Raw genomic sequence first — 24,152 nt, forward strand, 5'->3', positions numbered from 1 at the left:
TTTGAAGATAAACCATTTGTTTCGCATGGATTCGAAGATAAGCCTCCTACTTCGCATTGATTTGATGCTGAATCATTCGTTTCGCATGAATTTGAGGCTAACTCGTTTGTTTCGCTTGCTGTTGAAGCTAAATCATGTATATCACAAGTATTTGAAGCTAAACCATTTGTTTCGCATGGATTCGAAGATAAGCCTCCTACTTCGCATTGATTTGAAGCTAAATTATGTGTTCCGCTTGGATTTTAAGCTAACTCGTCTGTTTAGCATGCTGTTGAAGCTAAATCATGTATATCACAAGTATTTGAAGCTAAACCATTTGTTTCGCATGGATTCGAAGATAAGCCTCCTACTTCGCATTGATTTGAAGCTAAATCATGTGTTCGCATGGATTTGAAGATAACTCGTTTGTTTCGCATGCTGTTGAATCTAAATCATGTATATCACAAGTATATGTAGCTAAACCATTTGTTTCGCATGGATTCCAAGATAACCCTTCTAATTCGCATTGATTTGAAGCTAAATCATGTATTTCGCATGGATTTGAAGCTAACTCATTTGTTTCGCATGCTGTTGAGGCTAAATCATGTATATCACGAGTATTTGAAGCTAAACCATTTGTTTCGCATGGATTCGAAAATAAGCCTCCTACTTCGCATTGATTTGATTCTAAATCATGTGTTTCGCATTCATTTGAATCTAACTCGTTTGTTTCGCATGCAGTTGAAGCTAAATCATGTATATCACAAGTATTTGAAGCTAAACCATTTGTTTCGCATGGATTCGTAGATTATACTTCTACTTCGCATTGACTTTAATCTAAATCATGTGTTTCGCATGGATTTGAAGCTAACTCGTTTGTTTCGAATGCAGTTGAAGCTGAATCATGTATATCACAAGTATTTGAAGCTAAATCATTTGCTTCGCTTGGATTCGAAGATCAGCCATCTACTTCGCATTGATTAGATGCTAAATCATGTGTTTCGCACGGATTTGAAGCTAACCCGTTTGTTTCGCATGCTGTTGAAACTAAATCATGTATATCACAAGTATTTGAAGCTAAACCATTTGTTTCGCATGGATTCGAATATAACCCTTCTAATTCGCATTGATTTGAATCTAAATCATGTGTTTCGCATGGATTTGAAGCTAACTCGTTTGTTTCGCATGCTGTTGAAGCTAAATCAAGTATATCACAAGTATTTGAAGCTATATCATACGTTTCGCATGGATTCCAAGATAACCCTTCTAATTCGCATTGATTTGAAGCTAAATCATGTATTTCGCATGGATTTGAAGCTAACTCATTTGTTTCGCATGCTGTTGAGGCTAAATCATGTATATCACGAGTATTTGAAGCTAAACCATTTGTTTCGCATGGATTCGAAAATAAGCCTTCTACTTCGCATTGATTTGAAGCTAAATCATGTGTTTCGCAAAGATTCGAAGCTAACTCGTTTGTTCCGCATGCTGTTGAATCTAAATAATGTATGTCACAAGTATTTGAAGCTAAACCATTTGTTTCGCTTGGATTCGAAGATAAGCCTTCTACTTCGCATTGATTAGATGCTAAATCATGTGTTTCGCACGGATTTGAAGCTAACTCGTTTGTTTCGAATGCAGTTGAAGCTGAATCATGTATATCACAATTATTTGAAGCTAAACCATTTGTTTCGCATGGATTCGAATATAACCCTTCTAATTCGCATTGATTTGAAGCTAAATCATGTGTTTCGCATGGATTTGAAGCTAACTCGTTTGTTTCGCATGCTGTTGAATCTAAATCATGTATATCACAAGTATATGTAGCTAAACCATTTGTTTCGCCTGGATTCAAAGATAAGCCTTCTACTTCGCATTGATTAGATGCTAAATCATGTGTTTCGCATGGATTTGAAGCTAACTCGTTTGTTTCGCCTGCATTTGAAGCTAAATCATGTATATCACAAATATTTGAAGCTAAACCATTTGTTTCGCATGGATTCGAAGATCAGCCTTCTACTACGCATTGATTTGATTCTAAATCATGTGTTTCGCATTCATTTGTATCTAACTCGTTTGTTTCGCATGCAGTTGAAGCTAAATCATGTATATCACAAGTATTTGAAGCTAAACCATTTGTTTCGCATGGATTCGTAGATTATACTTCTACTTCGCATTGACTTTAATCTAAATCATGTGTTTCGCATGGATTTGAAGGTAACTCGTTTGTTTCGAATGCAGTTGAAGCTGAATCATGTATATCACAAGTATTTGAAGCTAAACCATTTGCTTCGCTTGGATTCGAAGATCAGCCATCTACTTCGCATTGATTAGATGCTAAATCATGTGTTTCGCACGGATTTGAAGCTAACTCGTTTGTTTCGCATGCCTTTGAAACTAAATCATGTATATCACAAGTATTTGAAGCTAAACCATTTGTTTCGCATGGATTCGAATATAACCCTTCTAATTCGCATTGATTTGAAGCTAAATCATGTGTTTCGCATGGATTTGAAGCTAACTCGTTTGTTTCGCATGCTGTTGAAGCTAAATCAAGTATATCACAAGTATTTGAAGCTATATCATACGTTTCGCATGGATTCCAAGATAACCCTTCTAATTTGAATTGATTCGAAGCTAAATCATGTGTTTCGCATGGATTTGAAGCTAACTCGTTTGTTTCGCATGCTGTTGAATCTAAATCATGTATATCACAAGTATATGTAGCTAAACCATTTGTTTCGCTTGGATTCAAAGATAAGCCTTCTACTTCGCATTGATTAGATGCTAAATCATGTGTTTCGCATGGATTTGTAGCTAACTCGTTTGTTTCGCCTGCATTTGAAGCTAAATCATGTATATCACAAATATTTGAAGCTAAACCATTTGTTTCGCATGGATTCGAAGATCAGCCTTCTACTTCGCATTGATTTGATTCTAAATCATGTGTTTCGCATGGATTTGAAGCTAACTCGTTTGTTTCGCATGCTGTTGAAGCTAAATCAAGTATATCACAAGTATTTGAAGCTATATCATACGTTTCGCATGGATTCCAAGATAACCCTTCTAATTCGCATTGATTTGAAGCTAAATCATGTATTTCGCATGGATTTGAAGCTAACTCATTTGTTTCGCATGCTGTTGAAGCTAAATCATGTATATCACAAGTATTTGAAGCTAAACCATTTGTTTCGCATGGATTCGAAAATAAGCCTCCTACTTCGCATTGATTTGAAGCTAAATCATGATTTCGCATAGATTCGAAGCTAACTCGTTTGTTCCGCATGCTGTTGAATCTAAATAATGTATGTCACAAGTATTTGAAGCTAAACCATTTGTTTCGCTTGGATTCGAAGATAAGCCTTCTACTTTGCATTGATTAGATGCTAAATCATGTGTTTCGCATGGATTTGAAGCTAACTCGTATGTTTCGCATGCTGTTGAAGCTAAATCAAGTTTATCACAAGTATTTGAAGCTAAACCATTTGCTTCGCATGGATTCGAAGATAAGCTTCCAACTTCGGATTGACTTGAAGCTAAATTATGTGTTCCGCTTGGATTTTAAGCTAACCCGTTTGTTCCGCATGCTGTTGAAACTAAATCATGTATATCACAAGTATTTGAAGCTAAACCATTTGTATTGCATGGATTCGAAGATAAGACTCCTACTTCGCATTGATTTGATTCTAAATCATGTGTTTCGCATTCATTTGAAGCTAACTCGTTTGTTTCGCATGCAGTTGAAGCTAAATCATGTATATCACAAGTATTTGAAGCTAAACCATTTCTTTCGCATGGATTCGTAGATTATACTTCTACTTCGCATTGACTTTAATCTAAATCATGTGTTTCGAATGGATTTGAAGCTAACTCGTTTGTTTCGAATGCAGTTGAAGCTGAATCATGTATATCACAAGTATTTCAAGCTAAACCATTTGTTTCGCATGGATTCGAATATAACCCTTCTAATTCGCATTGATTTTAAGCTAAATCATGTGTTTCGCATGGATTTGAAGCTAACTCGTTTGTTTCGCATGCTGTTGAAGCTAAATCAAGTATATCACAAGTATTTGAAGCTATATCATACGTTTCGCATGGATTCCAAGATAACCCTTCTAATTCGCATTGATTTGAAGCTAAATCATGTATTTCGCATGGATTTGAAGCTAACTCATTTGTTTCGCATGCTGTTGAAGCTAAATCATGTATATCACAAGTATTTGAAGCTAAACCATTTGTTTCGCATGGATTCGAAAATAAGCCTCCTACTTCGCATTGATTTGAAGCTAAATCATGTGTTTCGCATAGATTCGAAGCTAACTCGTTTGTTCCGCATGCTGTTGAATCTAAATAATGTATGTCACAAGTATTTGAAGCTAAACCATTTGTTTCGCTTGGATTCGAAGATAAGCCTTCTACTTCGCATTGATTAGATGCTAAATCATGTGTTTCGCATGGATTTGAAGCTAACTCGTATGTTTCGCATGGATTTGAAGCTAACTCGTTTGTTTCGAATGCAGTTGAAGCTGAATCATGTATATCACAAGTATTTGAAGCTAAACCATTTGTTTCGCATGGATTCGAAGATAAGCCTCCTACTTCGCATTGATTTGAAGCTAAATCATGTGTTCGCATGTATTTGAAGATAACTCGTTTGTTTCGCATGCTGTTGAATCTAAATCATGTATATCACAAGTATTTGAAGCTAAACCATTTGTTTCGCTTGGATTCAAAGATAAGCCTTCTACTTCGCATTGATTACATGCTAAATCATGTGTTTCGCATGGATTTGAAGCTAACTCGTTTGTTTCGCATGCTGTTGAAGCTAAATCATGTATATCACAAGTATTTGAAGCTAAACCATTTGTTTCATATGGATTCGAAGATAAGCCTCCTACTTCGCATTGATTTGAAGCTAAATCATGTGTTCGCATGGATTTGAAGATAACTCGTTTGTTTCGCATGCTGTTGAATCTGAATCATGTATATCACAAGTATTTGAAGCTAAACCATTTATTTCGCTTGGATTCAAAGATAAGCCCTCTACTTCGCATTGATTAGATGCTAAATCATGTGTTTCGCATGGATTTGAAGCTAACTCATTTGTTTCGCATGCTGTTGAAGCTAAATCATGTATATCACAAGTATTTGAAGCTAAACCATTTGTTTCGCATGGATTCGAAGATAAGCCTCCTACTTCGCATTGATTTGAAGCTAAATCATGTGTTTCGCATAGATTCGAAGCTAACTCGTTTGTTTCGCATGCTGTTGAATCTAAATAATGTATGTCACAAGTATTTGAAGCTAAACCATTTGTTTCGCTTGGATTCGAAGATAAGCCTTCTACTTCGCATTGATTAGATGCTAAATCATGTGTTTCGCATGGATTTGAAGCTAACTCGTATGTTTCGCATGCTGTTGAAGCTAAATCAAGTTTATCACAAGTATTTGAAGCTAAACCATTTGCTTCGCATGGATTCGAAGATAAGCCTCCAACTTCGGATTGATTTGAAGCTAAATTATGTGTTCCGCTTGGATTTTAAGCTAACCCGTTTGTTTCGCATGCTGTTGAAACTAAATCATGTATATCACAAGTATTTGAAGCTAAACCATTTGTATCGCATGGATTCGAAGATAAGACTCCTACTTCGCATTGATTTGATTCTAAATCATGTGTTTCGCATTCATTTGAAGCTAACTCGTTTGTTTCGCATGCTGTTGAATCTAAATCATGTATATCACAAGTATTTGAAGCTAAACCATTTGTTTCGCTTGGATTCAAAGATAAGCCTCCAACTTCGGATTGATTTGAAGCTAAATTATGTGTTCCGCTTGGATTTTAAGCTAACCCGTTTGTTTCGCATGCAGTTGAAGCTGAATCATGTATATCACAAGTATTTGAAGCTAAACCATTTGCTTCGCTTGGATTCGAAGATCAGTCCTCTACTTCGCATTGATTAGATGCTAAATCATGTGTTTCGCACGGATTCGAAGATGACTCGTTTGTTTCGCATGCCTTTGAAGCTAAATCTTGTATATCACAAGTATTTGAAGCTAAACCATTTGCTTCGCATGGATTCGAAGATAAGCCTCCTACTTCGCATTGATTTGAAGCTAAATCATGTGTTTCGCATGGATTTGAAGCTAACTCGTTTGTTTCGCATGCAGTTGAAGCTAAATCATGTATATCACAAGTATTTGAAGCTAAACCATTTGTTTCGCATGGTTTCGTAGATTATACTTCTACTTCGCATTGACTTTAATCTAAATCATGTGTTTCGAATGGATTTGAAGCTAACTCGTTTGTTTCGAATGCAGTTGAAGCTGAATCATGTATATCACAAGTATTTGAAGCTAAACCATTTGTTTCGCATGGATTCGTAGATTATACTTCTACTTCGCATTGACTTTAATCTAAATCATGTGTTTCGAATGGATTTGATGCTAACTCGTTTGTTTCGAATGCAGTTGAAGCTGAATCATGTATATCACAAGTATTTGAAGCTAAACCATTTGTTTCGCATGGATTCGAAGATAAGCCTCCTACTTCGCATTGATTAGATGCTAAATCATGTGTTTCGCATGGATTTGAAGCTAACTCGTATGTTTCGCATGCTGTTGAAGCTAAATCAAGTTTATCACAAGTATTTGATCTAAACCATTTGCTTCGCATGGATTCGAAGATAAGCCTCCAACTTCGGATTGATTTGAAGCTAAATTATGTGTTCCGCTTGGATTTTAAGCTAACCCGTTTGTTTCGCATGCTGTTGAAACTAAATCATGTATATCACAAGTATTTGAAGCTAAACCATTTGTTTCGCATGGTTTCGTAGATTATACTTCTACTTCGCATTGACTTTAATCTAAATCATGTGTTTCGAATGGATTTGAAGCTAACTCGTTTGTTTCGCATGCAGTTGAAGCTGAATCATGTATATCACAAGTATTTGAAGCTAAACCATTTGCTTCGCTTGGATTCGAAGATCAGTCCTCTACTTCGCATTGATTAGATGCTAAATCATGTGTTTGGCACGGATTCGAAGATGACTCGTTTGTTTCGCATGCCTTTGAAGCTAAATCTTGTATATCACAAGTATTTGAAGCTAAACCATTTGCTTCGCATGGATTCGAAGATAAGCCTCCTACTTCGCATTGATTTGAAGCTAAATCATGTGTTTCGCATGGATTTGAAGCTAACTCGTTTGTTTCGCATGCAGTTGAAGCTAAATCATGTATATCACAAGTATTTGAAGCTAAACCATTTGTTTCGCATGGTTTCGTAGATTATACTTCTACTTCGCATTGACTTTAATCTAAATCATGTGTTTCGAATGGATTTGAAGCTAACTCGTTTGTTTCGAATGCAGTTGAAGCTGAATCATGTATATCACAAGTATTTGAAGCTAAACCATTTGTTTCGCATGGATTCGTAGATTATACTTCTACTTCGCATTGACTTTAATCTAAATCATGTGTTTCGAATGGATTTGATGCTAACTCGTTTGTTTCGAATGCAGTTGAAGCTGAATCATGTATATCACAAGTATTTCAAGCTAAACCATTTGTTTCGCATGGATTCGAATATAACCCTTCTAATTCGCATTGATTTGAAGCTAAATCATGTGTTTCGCATGGATTTGAAGCTAACTCGTTTGTTTCGCATGCTGTTGAAGCTAAATCAAGTATATCACAAGTATTTGAAGCTATATCATACGTTTCGCATGGATTCCAAGATAACCCTTCTAATTCGCATTGATTTGAAGCTAAATCATGTATTTCGCATGGATTTGAAGCTAACTCATTTGTTTCGCATGCTGTTGAAGCTAAATCATGTATATCACAAGTATTTGAAGCTAAACCATTTGTTTCGCATGGATTCGAAAATAAGCCTCCTACTTCGCATTGATTTGAAGCTAAATCATGTGTTTCGCATAGATTCGAAGCTAACTCGTTTGTTTCGCATGCTGTTGAAGCTAAATCATGTATATCACAAGTATTTGAAGCTAAACCATTTGTTTCGCTTGGATTCGAAGATAAGCCTTCTACTTCGCATTGATTAGATGCTAAATCATGTGTTCGCTTGGATTTGAAGCTAACTCGTTTGTTTCGCATGCTGTTGAATCTGAATCATGTATATCACAAGTATTTGAAGCTAAACCATTTATTTCGCTTGGATTCAAAGATAAGCCTTCTACTTCGCATTGATTAGATGCTAAATCATGTGTTTCGCATGGATTTGAAGCTAACTCGTTTGTTTCGCCTGCATTTGAAGCTAAATCATGTATATCACAAATATTTGAAGCTAAACCATTTGTTTCGCATGGATTCTAAGATCAGCCTTCTACTTCGCATTGATTTGATTCTAAATCATGTGTTTCGCATTCATTTGAATCTAACTCGTTTGTCTCGCATGCAGTTGAAGCTAAATCATGTATATCACAAGTATTTGAAGCTAAACCATTTGCTTCGCTTGGATTCGAAGATCAGCCCTCTACTTCGCATTGATTAGATGCTAAATCATGTGTTTCGCATGGATTTGAAGCTAACTCGTTTGTTTCGCATGCTGTTGAAGCTAAATCAAGTATATCACAAGTATTTGAAGCTATATCATACGTTTCGCATGGATTCCAAGATAACCCTTCTAATTCGCATTGATTTGAAGCTAAATCATGTATTTCGCATGGATTTGAAGCTAACTCATTTGTTTCGCATGCTGTTGAAGCTAAATCATGTATATCACAAGTATTTGAAGCTAAACCATTTGTTTCGCATGGATTCGAAAATAAGCCTCCTACTTCGCATTGATTTGAAGCTAAATCATGTGTTTCGCATAGATTCGAAGCTAACTCGTTTGTTCCGCATGCTGTTGAATCTAAATAATGTATGTCACAAGTATTTCAAGCTAAACCATTTGTTTCGCTTGGATTCGAAGATAAGCCTTCTACTTCGCATTGATTAGATGCTAAATCATGTGTTTCGCATGGATTTGAAGCTAACTCGTATGTTTCGCATGGATTTGAAGCTAACTCGTTTGTTTCGAATGCAGTTGAAGCTGAATCATGTATATCACAAGTATTTGAAGCTAAACCATTTGTTTCGCATGGATTCGAAGATAAGCCTCCTACTTCGCATTGATTTGAAGCTAAATCATGTGTTCGCATGTATTTGAAGATAACTCGTTTGTTTCGCATGCTGTTGAATCTAAATCATGTATATCACAAGTATTTGAAGCTAAACCATTTGTTTCGCTTGGATTCAAAGATAAGCCTTCTACTTCGCATTGATTACATGCTAAATCATGTGTTTCGCATGGATTTGAAGCTAACTCGTTTGTTTCGCATGCTGTTGAAGCTAAATCATGTATATCACAAGTATTTGAAGCTAAACCATTTGTTTCATATGGATTCGAAGATAAGCCTCCTACTTCGCATTGATTTGAAGCTAAATTATGTGTTCCGCTTGGATTTTAAGCTAACCCGTTTGTTTCGCATGCTGTTGAAACTAAATCATGTATATCACAAGTATTTGAAGCTAAACCATTTGTATCGCATGGATTCGAAGATAAGACTCCTACTTCGCATTGATTTGATTCTAAATCATGTGTTTCGCATTCATTTGAAGCTAACTCGTTTGTTTCGCATGCTGTTGAATCTAAATCATGTATATCACAAGTATTTGAAGCTAAACCATTTGTTTCGCTTGGATTCAAAGATAAGCCTCCAACTTCGGATTGATTTGAAGCTAAATTATGTGTTCCGCTTGGATTTTAAGCTAACCCGTTTGTTTCGCATGCAGTTGAAGCTGAATCATGTATATCACAAGTATTTGAAGCTAAACCATTTGCTTCGCTTGGATTCGAAGATCAGTCCTCTACTTCGCATTGATTAGATGCTAAATCATGTGTTTCGCACGGATTCGAAGATGACTCGTTTGTTTCGCATGCCTTTGAAGCTAAATCTTGTATATCACAAGTATTTGAAGCTAAACCATTTGCTTCGCATGGATTCGAAGATAAGCCTCCTACTTCGCATTGATTTGAAGCTAAATCATGTGTTTCGCATGGATTTGAAGCTAACTCGTTTGTTTCGCATGCAGTTGAAGCTAAATCATGTATATCACAAGTATTTGAAGCTAAACCATTTGTTTCGCATGGTTTCGTAGATTATACTTCTACTTCGCATTGACTTTAATCTAAATCATGTGTTTCGAATGGATTTGAAGCTAACTCGTTTGTTTCGAATGCAGTTGAAGCTGAATCATGTATATCACAAGTATTTGAAGCTAAACCATTTGTTTCGCATGGATTCGTAGATTATACTTCTACTTCGCATTGACTTTAATCTAAATCATGTGTTTCGAATGGATTTGATGCTAACTCGTTTGTTTCGAATGCAGTTGAAGCTGAATCATGTATATCACAAGTATTTGAAGCTAAACCATTTGTTTCGCATGGATTCGAAGATAAGCCTCCTACTTCGCATTGATTAGATGCTAAATCATGTGTTTCGCATGGATTTGAAGCTAACTCGTATGTTTCGCATGCTGTTGAAGCAAAATCAAGTTTATCACAAGTATTTGATCTAAACCATTTGCTTCGCATGGATTCGAAGATAAGCCTCCAACTTCGGATTGATTTGAAGCTAAATTATGTGTTCCGCTTGAATTTTAAGCTAACCCGTTTGTTTCGCATGCTGTTGAAACTAAATCATGTATATCACAAGTATTTGAAGCTAAACCATTTGTTTCGCATGGTTTCGTAGATTATACTTCTACTTCGCATTGACTTTAATCTAAATCATGTGTTTCGAATGGATTTGAAGCTAACTCGTTTGTTTCGCATGCAGTTGAAGCTGAATCATGTATATCACAAGTATTTGAAGCTAAACCATTTGCTTCGCTTGGATTCGAAGATCAGTCCTCTACTTCGCATTGATTAGATGCTAAATCATGTGTTTGGCACGGATTCGAAGATGACTCGTTTGTTTCGCATGCCTTTGAAGCTAAATCTTGTATATCACAAGTATTTGAAGCTAAACCATTTGCTTCGCATGGATTCGAAGATAAGCCTCCTACTTCGCATTGATTTGAAGCTAAATCATGTGTTTCGCATGGATTTGAAGCTAACTCGTTTGTTTCGCATGCAGTTGAAGCTAAATCATGTATATCACAAGTATTTGAAGCTAAACGATTTGTTTCGCATGGTTTCGTAGATTATACTTCTACTTCGCATTGACTTTAATCTAAATCATGTGTTTCGAATGGATTTGAAGCTAACTCGTTTGTTTCGAATGCAGTTGAAGCTGAATCATGTATATCACAAGTATTTGAAGCTAAACCATTTGTTTCGCATGGATTCGTAGATTATACTTCTACTTCGCATTGACTTTAATCTAAATCATGTGTTTCGAATGGATTTGATGCTAACTCGTTTGTTTCGAATGCAGTTGAAGCTGAATCATGTATATCACAAGTATTTCAAGCTAAACCATTTGTTTCGCATGGATTCGAATATAACCCTTCTAATTCGCATTGATTTGAAGCTAAATCATGTGTTTCGCATGGATTTGAAGCTAACTCGTTTGTTTCGCATGCTGTTGAAGCTAAATCAAGTATATCACAAGTATTTGAAGCTATATCATACGTTTCGCATGGATTCCAAGATAACCCTTCTAATTCGCATTGATTTGAAGCTAAATCATGTATTTCGCATGGATTTGAAGCTAACTCATTTGTTTCGCATGCTGTTGAAGCTAAATCATGTATATCACAAGTATTTGAAGCTAAACCATTTGTTTCGCATGGATTCGAAAATAAGCCTCCTACTTCGCATTGATTTGAAGCTAAATCATGTGTTTCGCATAGATTCGAAGCTAACTCGTTTGTTCCGCATGCTGTTGAATCTAAATAATGTATGTCACAAGTATTTGAAGCTAAACCATTTGTTTCGCTTGGATTCGAAGATAAGCCTTCTACTTCGCATTGATTAGATGCTAAATCATGTGTTTCGCATGGATTTGAAGCTAACTCGTATGTTTCGCATGGATTTGAAGCTAACTCGTTTGTTTCGAATGCAGTTGAAGCTGAATCATATATATCACAAGTATTTGAAGCTAAACCATTTGTTTCGCATGGATTCGAAGATAAGCCTCCTACTTCGCATTGATTTGAAGCTAAATCATGTGTTCGCATGTATTTGAAGATAACTCGTTTGTTTCGCATGCTGTTGAATCTAAATCATGTATATCACAAGTATTTGAAGCTAAACCATTTGTTTCGCTTGGATTCAAAGATAAGCCTTCTACTTCGCATTGATTAGATGCTAAATCATGTGTTTCGCATGGATTTGAAGCTAACTCGTTTGTTTCGCATGCTGTTGAAGCTAAATCATGTATATCACAAGTATTTGAAGCTAAACCATTTGTTTCATATGGATTCGAAGATAAGCCTACTACTTCGCATTGATTTGAAGCTAAATCATGTGTTCGCTTGGATTTGAAGATAACTCGTTTGTTTCGCATGCTGTTGAATCTGAATCATGTATATCACAAGTATTTGAAGCTAAACCATTTATTTCGCTTGGATTCAAAGATAAGCCTTCTACTTCGCATTGATTAGATGCTAAATCATGTGTTTCGCATGGATTTGAAGCTAACTCGTTTGTTTCGCCTGCATTTGAAGCTAAATCATGTATATCACAAATATTTGAAGCTAAACCATTTGTTTCGCATGGATTCGAAGATCAGCCTTCTACTTCGCATTGATTTGATTCTAAATCATGTGTTTCGCATTCATTTGAATCTAACTCGTTTGTCTCGCATGCAGTTGAAGCTAAATCATGTATATCACAAGTATTTGAAGCTAAACCATTTGCTTCGCTTGGATTCGAAGATCAGCCCTCTACTTCGCATTGATTAGATGCTAAATCATGTGTTTCGCATGGATTTGAAGCTAACTCATTTGTTTCGCATGCTGTTGAAGCTAAATCATGTATATCACAAGTATTTGAAGCTAAACCATTTGTTTCGCATGGATTCGAAGATAAGCCTCCTACTTCGCATTGATTTGAAGCTAAATCATGTGTTTCGCATAGATTCGAAGCTAACTCGTTTGTTTCGCATGCTGTTGAATCTAAATAATGTTTGTCACAAGTATTTGAAGCTAAACCATTTGTTTCGCTTGGATTCGAAGATAAGCCTTCTACTTCGCATTGATTAGATGCTAAATCATGTGTTTCGCATGGATTTGAAGCTAACTCGTATGTTTCGCATGCTGTTGAAGCTAAATCAAGTTTATCACAAGTATTTGAAGCTAAACCATTTGCTTCGCATGGATTCGAAGATAAGCCTCCAACTTCGGATTGATTTGAAGCTAAATTATGTGTTCCGCTTGGATTTTAAGCTAACCCGTTTGTTTCGCATGCTGTTGAAACTAAATCATGTATATCACAAGTATTTGAAGCTAAACCATTTGTTTCGCATGGTTTCGTAGATTATACTTCTACTTCGCATTGACTTTAATCTAAATCATGTGTTTCGAATGGATTTGAAGCTAACTCGTTTGTTTCGAATGCAGTTGAAGCTGAATCATGTATATCACAAGTATTTGAAGCTAAACCATTTGCTTCGCTTGGATTCGAAGATCAGTCCTCTACTTCGCATTGATTAGATGCTAAATCATGTGTTTCGCACGGATTTGAAGATGACTCGTTTGTTTCGCATGCCTTTGAAGCTAAATCTTGTATATCACAAGTATTTGAAGCTAAACCATTTGCTTCGCATGGATTCGAAGATAAGCCTCCTACTTCGCATTGATTTGAAGCTAAATCATGTGTTTCGCATGGATTTGAAGCTAACTCGTTTGTTTCGCATGCTGTTGAAGCTAAATCAAGTGTATCACAAGTATTTGAATCTAAACCATTTGCTTCGCATGGATTCGAAGATAAGCCTCCAACTTCGGATTGATTTGAAGCTAAATTATGTGTTCCGCTTGGATTTTAAGCTAACCCGTTTGTTTCGCTTGCTGATGAAGCTAAATCAAGTGTATCACAAGTATTTGAAGCTAAACCATTTGCTTCGCCTGGATTCGAAGATCAGCCTTCTACTTCGCATTGATTAGATGCTAAATCATGTGTTTCGCATGGATTCGAAGATCAGCCTTCTACTTCGCATTGATTAGATGCTAAATCATGTGTTTCGCATGGATTCGAAGATCAGCCTTCTACTTCGCATTGATTAGATGCTAAATCATGTGTTTCGCACGGATTTGAAGCTAACTCGTTTGTTTCGAATGCAGTTGAAGCTGAATCATGTATATCACAAGTATTTGTAGCTAAACCATTTGCTTCGCATGGATTCGAAGATAAGCCTCCTACTTCGCATTGATTTGAAGCTAAATTATGTGTTCCGCTTGGATTTTAAGCTAACCCGTTTGTTTCGCTTGCTGATGAAGCTAAATCAAGTGTATCACAAGTATTTGAAGCTAAACCATTTGCTTCGCCTGGATTCGAAGATCAGCCTTCTACTTCGCATTGATTAGATGCTAAATCATGTGTTTCGCATGGATTCGAAGATCAACCTTCTACTTCGCATTGATTAGATGCTAAATCATGTGTTTCGCACGGATTTGAAGCTAACTCGTTTGATTCGAATGCAGTTGAAGCTGAATCATGTATATCACAAGTATTTGAAGCTAAACCATTTGCTTCGCTTGGATTCGAAGAGCAGCCCTCTACTTCTCATTGATTAGATGCTAAATCATGTGTTTCGCACGGATTTGAAGCTAACTTGGTTGTTTAGCATGCCTTTGAAGCTAAATCATGTATATCACAAGTATTTGAAGCTAAACCATTTGTTTCGCATGGATTCGAAGCTAACCCTTCTAATTCGCATTGATTTGAAGCTAAATCATGTGTTTCGCATGGATTTGAAGCTAACTCGTTTGTTTCGCATGCTGTTGAAGCTAAATCATGTATATCACAAGTATTTGAAGCTATATCATACGTTTCGCATGGATTCCAAGATAACCCTTCTAATTCGAATTGATTCGAAGCTAAATCATGTGTTTCGCATGGATTTGAAGCTAACTCGTTTGTTTCGCATGCAGTTGAAGCTGAATCATGTATATCACAAGTATTTGAAGCTAAACCATTTGTTTCGCATGGATTCGTAGATTATACTTCTACTTCGCATTGACTTTAATCTAAATCATGTGTTTCGAATGGATTTGATGCTAACTCGTTTGTTTCGAATGCAGTTGAAGCTGAATCATGTATATCACAAGTATTTCAAGCTAAACCATTTGTTTCGCATGGATTCGAATATAACCCTTCTAATTCGCATTGATTTGAAGCTAAATCATGTGTTTCGCATGGATTTGAAGCTAACTCGTTTGTTTCGCATGCTGTTGAAGCTAAATCAAGTATATCACAAGTATTTGAAGCTATATCATACGTTTCGCATGGATTCCAAGATAACCCTTCTAATTCGCATTGATTTGAAGCTAAATCATGTGTTTCGCATAGATTCGAAGCTAACTCGTTTGTTTCGCATGCTGTTGAAGCTAAATCATGTATATCACAAGTATTTGAAGCTAAACCATTTGTTTCGCTTGGATTCGAAGATAAGCCTTCTACTTCGCATTGATTAGATGCTAAATCATGTGTTCGCTTGGATTTGAAGCTAACTCGTTTGTTTCGCATGCTGTTGAATCTGAATCATGTATATCACAAGTATTTGAAGCTAAACCATTTATTTCGCTTGGATTCAAAGATAAGCCTTCTACTTCGCATTGATTAGATGCTAAATCATGTGTTTCGCATGGATTTGAAGCTAACTCGTTTGTTTCGCCTGCATTTGAAGCTAAATCATGTATATCACAAATATTTGAAGCTAAACCATTTGTTTCGCATGGATTCGAAGATCAGCCTTCTACTTCGCATTGATTTGATTCTAAATCATGTGTTTCGCATTCATTTGAATCTAACTCGTTTGTCTCGCATGCAGTTGAAGCTAAATCATGTATATCACAAGTATTTGAAGCTAAACCATTTGCTTCGCTTGGATTCGAAGATCAGCCCTCTACTTCGCATTGATTAGATGCTAAATCATGTGTTTCGCATGGATTTGAAGCTAACTCGTTTGTTTCGCATGCTGTTGAAGCTAAATCAAGTATATCACAAGTATTTGAAGCTATATCATACGTTTCGCATGGATTCCAAGATAACCCTTCTAATTCGCATTGATTTGAAGCTAAATCATGTATTTCGCATGGATTTGAAGCTAACTCATTTGTTTCGCATGCTGTTGAAGCTAAATCATGTATATCACAAGTATTTGAAGCTAAACCATTTGTTTCGCATGGATTCGAAAATAAGCCTCCTACTTCGCATTGATTTGAAGCTAAATCATGTGTTTCGCATAGATTCGAAGCTAACTCGTTTGTTCCGCATGCTGTTGAATCTAAATAATGTATGTCACAAGTATTTGAAGCTAAACCATTTGTTTCGCTTGGATTCGAAGATAAGCCTTCTACTTCGCATTGATTAGATGCTAAATCATGTGTTTCGCATGGATTTGAAGCTAACTCGTATGTTTCGCATGGATTTGAAGCTAACTCGTTTGTTTCGAATGCAGTTGAAGCTGAATCATGTATATCACAAGTATTTGAAGCTAAACCATTTGTTTCGCATGGATTCGAAGATAAGCCTCCTACTTCGCATTGATTTGAAGCTAAATCATGTGTTCGCATGTATTTGAAGATAACTCGTTTGTTTCGCATGCTGTTGAATCTAAATCATGTATATCACAAGTATTTGAAGCTAAACCATTTGTTTCGCTTGGATTCAAAGATAAGCCTTCTACTTCGCATTGATTACATGCTAAATCATGTGTTTCGCATGGATTTGAAGCTAACTCGTTTGTTTCGCATGCTGTTGAAGCTAAATCATGTATATCACAAGTATTTGAAGCTAAACCATTTGTTTCATATGGATTCGAAGATAAGCCTCCTACTTCGCATTGATTTGAAGCTAAATTATGTGTTCCGCTTGGATTTTAAGCTAACCCGTTTGTTTCGCATGCTGTTGAAACTAAATCATGTATATCACAAGTATTTGAAGCTAAACCATTTGTATCGCATGGATTCGAAGATAAGACTCCTACTTCGCATTGATTTGATTCTAAATCATGTGTTTCGCATTCATTTGAAGCTAACTCGTTTGTTTCGCATGCTGTTGAATCTAAATCATGTATATCACAAGTATTTGAAGCTAAACCATTTGTTTCGCTTGGATTCAAAGATAAGCCTCCAACTTCGGATTGATTTGAAGCTAAATTATGTGTTCCGCTTGGATTTTAAGCTAACCCGTTTGTTTCGCATGCAGTTGAAGCTGAATCATGTATATCACAAGTATTTGAAGCTAAACCATTTGCTTCGCTTGGATTCGAAGATCAGTCCTCTACTTCGCATTGATTAGATGCTAAATCATGTGTTTCGCACGGATTCGAAGATGACTCGTTTGTTTCGCATGCCTTTGAAGCTAAATCTTGTATATCACAAGTATTTGAAGCTAAACCATTTGCTTCGCATGGATTCGAAGATAAGCCTCCTACTTCGCATTGATTTGAAGCTAAATCATGTGTTTCGCATGGATTTGAAGCTAACTCGTTTGTTTCGCATGCAGTTGAAGCTAAATCATGTATATCACAAGTATTTGAAGCTAAACCATTTGTTTCGCATGGTTTCGTAGATTATACTTCTACTTCGCATTGACTTTAATCTAAATCATGTGTTTCGAATGGATTTGAAGCTAACTCGTTTGTTTCGAATGCAGTTGAAGCTGAATCATGTATATCACAAGTATTTGAAGCTAAACCATTTGTTTCGCATGGATTCGTAGATTATACTTCTACTTCGCATTGACTTTAATCTAAATCATGTGTTTCGAATGGATTTGATGCTAACTCGTTTGTTTCGAATGCAGTTGAAGCTGAATCATGTATATCACAAGTATTTGAAGCTAAACCATTTGTTTCGCATGGATTCGAAGATAAGCCTCCTACTTCGCATTGATTAGATGCTAAATCATGTGTTTCGCATGGATTTGAAGCTAACTCGTATGTTTCGCATGCTGTTGAAGCAAAATCAAGTTTATCACAAGTATTTGATCTAAACCATTTGCTTCGCATGGATTCGAAGATAAGCCTCCAACTTCGGATTGATTTGAAGCTAAATTATGTGTTCCGCTTGGATTTTAAGCTAACCCGTTTGTTTCGCATGCTGTTGAAACTAAATCATGTATATCACAAGTATTTGAAGCTAAACCATTTGTTTCGCATGGTTTCGTAGATTATACTTCTACTTCGCATTGACTTTAATCTAAATCATGTGTTTCGAATGGATTTGAAGCTAACTCGTTTGTTTCGCATGCAGTTGAAGCTGAATCATGTATATCACAAGTATTTGAAGCTAAACCATTTGCTTCGCTTGGATTCGAAGATCAGTCCTCTACTTCGCATTGATTAGATGCTAAATCATGTGTTTGGCACGGATTCGAAGATGACTCGTTTGTTTCGCATGCCTTTGAAGCTAAATCTTGTATATCACAAGTATTTGAAGCTAAACCATTTGCTTCGCATGGATTCGAAGATAAGCCTCCTACTTCGCATTGATTTGAAGCTAAATCATGTGTTTCGCATGGATTTGAAGCTAACTCGTTTGTTTCGCATGCAGTTGAAGCTAAATCATGTATATCACAAGTATTTGAAGCTAAACGATTTGTTTCGCATGGTTTCGTAGATTATACTTCTACTTCGCATTGACTTTAATCTAAATCATGTGTTTCGAATGGATTTGAAGCTAACTCGTTTGTTTCGAATGCAGTTGAAGCTGAATCATGTATATCACAAGTATTTGAAGCTAAACCATTTGTTTCGCATGGATTCGTAGATTATACTTCTACTTCGCATTGACTTTAATCTAAATCATGTGTTTCGAATGGATTTGATGCTAACTCGTTTGTTTCGAATGCAGTTGAAGCTGAATCATGTATATCACAAGTATTTCAAGCTAAACCATTTGTTTCGCATGGATTCGAATATAACCCTTCTAATTCGCATTGATTTGAAGCTAAATCATGTGTTTCGCATGGATTTGAAGCTAACTCGTTTGTTTCGCATGCTGTTGAAGCTAAATCAAGTATATCACAAGTATTTGAAGCTATATCATACGTTTCGCATGGATTCCAAGATAACCCTTCTAATTCGCATTGATTTGAAGCTAAATCATGTATTTCGCATGGATTTGAAGCTAACTCATTTGTTTCGCATGCTGTTGAAGCTAAATCATGTATATCACAAGTATTTGAAGCTAAACCATTTGTTTCGCATGGATTCGAAAATAAGCCTCCTACTTCGCATTGATTTGAAGCTAAATCATGTGTTTCGCATAGATTCGAAGCTAACTCGTTTGTTCCGCATGCTGTTGAATCTAAATAATGTATGTCACAAGTATTTGAAGCTAAACCATTTGTTTCGCTTGGATTCGAAGATAAGCCTTCTACTTCGCATTGATTAGATGCTAAATCATGTGTTTCGCATGGATTTGAAGCTAACTCGTATGTTTCGCATGGATTTGAAGCTAACTCGTTTGTTTCGAATGCAGTTGAAGCTGAATCATATATATCACAAGTATTTGAAGCTAAACCATTTGTTTCGCATGGATTCGAAGATAAGCCTCCTACTTCGCATTGATTTGAAGCTAAATCATGTGTTCGCATGTATTTGAAGATAACTCGTTTGTTTCGCATGCTGTTGAATCTAAATCATGTATATCACAAGTATTTGAAGCTGAACCATTTGTTTCGCTTGGATTCAAAGATAAGCCTTCTACTTCGCATTGATTAGATGCTAAATCATGTGTTTCGCATGGATTTGAAGCTAACTCGTTTGTTTCGCATGCTGTTGAAGCTAAATCATGTATATCACAAGTATTTGAAGCTAAACCATTTGTTTCATATGGATTCGAAGATAAGCCTACTACTTCGCATTGATTTGAAGCTAAATCATGTGTTCGCTTGGATTTGAAGATAACTCGTTTGTTTCGCATGCTGTTGAATCTGAATCATGTATATCACAAGTATTTGAAGCTAAACCATTTATTTCGCTTGGATTCAAAGATAAGCCTTCTACTTCGCATTGATTAGATGCTAAATCATGTGTTTCGCATGGATTTGAAGCTAACTCGTTTGTTTCGCCTGCATTTGAAGCTAAATCATGTATATCACAAATATTTGAAGCTAAACCATTTGTTTCGCATGGATTCGAAGATCAGCCTTCTACTTCGCATTGATTTGATTCTAAATCATGTGTTTCGCATTCATTTGAATCTAACTCGTTTGTCTCGCATGCAGTTGAAGCTAAATCATGTATATCACAAGTATTTGAAGCTAAACCATTTGCTTCGCTTGGATTCGAAGATCAGCCCTCTACTTCGCATTGATTAGATGCTAAATCATGTGTTTCGCATGGATTTGAAGCTAACTCATTTGTTTCGCATGCTGTTGAAGCTAAATCATGTATATCACAAGTATTTGAAGCTAAACCATTTGTTTCGCATGGATTCGAAGATAAGCCTCCTACTTCGCATTGATTTGAAGCTAAATCATGTGTTTCGCATAGATTCGAAGCTAACTCGTTTGTTTCGCATGCTGTTGAATCTAAATAATGTTTGTCACAAGTATTTGAAGCTAAACCATTTGTTTCGCTTGGATTCGAAGATAAGCCTTCTACTTCGCATTGATTAGATGCTAAATCATGTGTTTCGCATGGATTTGAAGCTAACTCGTATGTTTCGCATGCTGTTGAAGCTAAATCAAGTTTATCACAAGTATTTGAAGCTAAACCATTTGCTTCGCATGGATTCGAAGATAAGCCTCCAACTTCGGATTGATTTGAAGCTAAATTATGTGTTCCGCTTGGATTTTAAGCTAACCCGTTTGTTTCGCATGCTGTTGAAACTAAATCATGTATATCACAAGTATTTGAAGCTAAACCATTTGTTTCGCATGGTTTCGTAGATTATACTTCTACTTCGCATTGACTTTAATCTAAATCATGTGTTTCGAATGGATTTGAAGCTAACTCGTTTGTTTCGAATGCAGTTGAAGCTGAATCATGTATATCACAAGTATTTGAAGCTAAACCATTTGCTTCGCTTGGATTCGAAGATCAGTCCTCTACTTCGCATTGATTAGATGCTAAATCATGTGTTTCGCACGGATTTGAAGATGACTCGTTTGTTTCGCATGCCTTTGAAGCTAAATCTTGTATATCACAAGTATTTGAAGCTAAACCATTTGCTTCGCATGGATTCGAAGATAAGCCTCCTACTTCGCATTGATTTGAAGCTAAATCATGTGTTTCGCATGGATTTGAAGCTAACTCGTTTGTTTCGCATGCTGTTGAAGCTAAATCAAGTGTATCACAAGTATTTGAATCTAAACCATTTGCTTCGCATGGATTCGAAGATAAGCCTCCAACTTCGGATTGATTTGAAGCTAAATTATGTGTTCCGCTTGGATTTTAAGCTAACCCGTTTGTTTCGCTTGCTGATGAAGCTAAATCAAGTGTATCACAAGTATTTGAAGCTAAACCATTTGCTTCGCCTGGATTCGAAGATCAGCCTTCTACTTCGCATTGATTAGATGCTAAATCATGTGTTTCGCATGGATTCGAAGATCAGCCTTCTACTTCGCATTGATTAGATGCTAAATCATGTGTTTCGCATGGATTCGAAGATCAGCCTTCTACTTCGCATTGATTAGATGCTAAATCATGTGTTTCGCACGGATTTGAAGCTAACTCGTTTGTTTCGAATGCAGTTGAAGCTGAATCATGTATATCACAAGTATTTGTAGCTAAACCATTTGCTTCGCATGGATTCGAAGATAAGCCTCCTACTTCGCATTGATTTGAAGCTAAATTATGTGTTCCGCTTGGATTTTAAGCTAACCCGTTTGTTTCGCTTGCTGATGAAGCTAAATCAAGTGTATCACAAGTATTTGAAGCTAAACCATTTGCTTCGCCTGGATTCGAAGATCAGCCTTCTACTTCGCATTGATTAGATGCTAAATCATGTGTTTCGCATGGATTCGAAGATCAACCTTCTACTTCGCATTGATTAGATGCTAAATCATGTGTTTCGCACGGATTTGAAGCTAACTCGTTTGTTTCGAATGCAGTTGAAGCTGAATCATGTATATCACAAGTATTTGAAGCTAAACCATTTGCTTCGCTTGGATTCGAAGAGCAGCCCTCTACTTCTCATTGATTAGATGCTAAATCATGTGTTTCGCACGGATTTGAAGCTAACTTGGTTGTTTAGCATGCCTTTGAAGCTAAATCATGTATATCACAAGTATTTGAAGCTAAACCATTTGTTTCGCATGGATTCGAAGCTAACCCTTCTAATTCGCATTGATTTGAAGCTAAATCATGTGTTTCGCATGGATTTGAAGCTAACTCGTTTGTTTCGCATGCTGTTGAAGCTAAATCATGTATATCACAAGTATTTGAAGCTATATCATACGTTTCGCATGGATTCCAAGATAACCCTTCTAATTCGAATTGATTCGAAGCTAAATCATGTGTTTCGCATGGATTTGAAGCTAACTCGTTTGTTTCGCATGCTGTTGAAGCTAAATCATGTATATCACAAGTATTTGAAGCTAAACCATTTGTTTCGCATGGAATCGAAGATAAGCCTCCTACTTCGCATTGACTTGAAGCTAAATTATGTGTTCCGCTTGGATTTTAAGCTAACCCGTTTGTTTCGCATGCTGTTGAAACTAAATCATGTATATCACAAGTATTTGAAGCTAAACCATTTGTATCGCATGGATTCGAAGATAAGACTCCTACTTCGCATTGATTTGATTCTAAATCATGTGTTTCGCATTCATTTGAAGCTAACTCGTTTGTTTCGCATGCAGTTGAAGCTAAATCATGTATATCACAAGTATTTGAAGCTAAACCATTTGTTTCGCATGGATTCGTAGATTATATTTCTACTTCGCATTGACTTTAATCTAAATCATGTGTTTCGAATGGATTTGAAGCTAACTCGTTTGTTTCGAATGCAGTTGAAGCTGAATCATGTATATCACAAGTATTTGAAGCTATATCATATGTTTCGCATGGATTCCAAGATAACCCTTCTAATTCGCATTGATTTGAAGCTAAATCATGTATTTCGCATGGATTTGAAGCTAACTCATTTGTTTCGCATGCTGTTGAAGCTAAATCATGTATATCACAAGTATTTGAAGCTAAACCATTTGTTTCGCATGGATTCGAAAATAAGCCTCCTACTTCGCATTGATTTGAAGCTAAATCATGTGTTTCGCATAGATTCGAAGCTAACTCGTTTGTTCCGCATGCTGTTGAATCTAAATAATGTATGTCACAAGTATTTGAAGCTAAACCATTTGTTTCGCTTGGATTCGAAGATAAGCCTCCTACTTCGCATTGATTAGATGCTAAATCATGTGTTTCGCATGGATTTGAAGCTAACTCGTATGTTTCGCATGGATTTGAAGCTAACTCGTTTGTTTCGTATGCAGTTGAAGCTGAATCATGTATATCACAAGTATTTGAAGCTAAACCATTTGTTTCGCATGGATTCGAAGATAAGCCTCCTACTTCGCATTGATTTGAAGCTAAATCATGTGTTCGCATGGATTTGAAGATAACTCGTTTGTTTCGCATGCTGTTGAATCTAAATCATGTATATCACAAGTATTTGAAGCTAAACCATTTGTTTCGCTTGGATTCAAAGATAAGCCTTCTACTTCGCATTGATTTGAAGCTAAATCATGTGTTTCGCATGGATTTGAAACTAACTCGTTTGTTTCGCATGCTGTTGAATCTAAATCATGTATATCACAAGTATTTGAAGCTAAACCATTTGCTTCGCTTGGATTCGAAGATCAGCCCTCTACTTCGCATTGATTAGATGCTAAATCATGTGTTTCGCACGGATTTGAAGCTAACTCGTTTGTTTCGCATGCTGTTGAATCTAAATCATGTATATCACAAGTATTTGAAGCTAAACCATTTGTTTCGCTTGGATTCGAAGATAAGCCTTCTACTTCGCATTGATTAGATGCTAAATCATGT

The sequence above is a fragment of the Megalopta genalis genome, unplaced genomic scaffold (assembly GCF_051020955.1).
Source record: "Megalopta genalis isolate 19385.01 unplaced genomic scaffold, iyMegGena1_principal scaffold0043, whole genome shotgun sequence".
Lineage (NCBI taxonomy): Eukaryota > Metazoa > Arthropoda > Insecta > Hymenoptera > Halictidae > Megalopta > Megalopta genalis.